We start from the raw sequence: 359 nt of genomic DNA on the forward strand, positions 1-359 counted from the left end.
AGGGCGACCGGTCAAGAAAAGGAAGGGCAAGAGCAGGCGGTCAGAGGAGAGTTGCACAGAAGGGGAATCAAAAGCAACAGGGGAAAAAGCAAGCGTTCGTGCAAGGGGGCCATGCACTAACGCGCTAGCATGTAATAAGCTGTCACATGAGCGACCGATTCCCCGCACGAGTGGCCAAGAGGCTGCGGTTGGGAGAAGCAAGCGGCCACGAGAGAGCGGTCAGAGGAGGAGAGATGCGGCACAGAATCGCCTCAAGAATCGGTCCGTCGCATCATTAGCCTGAAGAAGGATCGGCAGGAGTCCTGTTTGGTTCGTCATGTTACCGGTTTAGAAGTGAACTTAGTATGGCAACGCTTGAC

Source organism: Penaeus monodon, chromosome 19 (genome assembly GCF_015228065.2).
Source record: "Penaeus monodon isolate SGIC_2016 chromosome 19, NSTDA_Pmon_1, whole genome shotgun sequence".
Lineage (NCBI taxonomy): Eukaryota > Metazoa > Arthropoda > Malacostraca > Decapoda > Penaeidae > Penaeus > Penaeus monodon.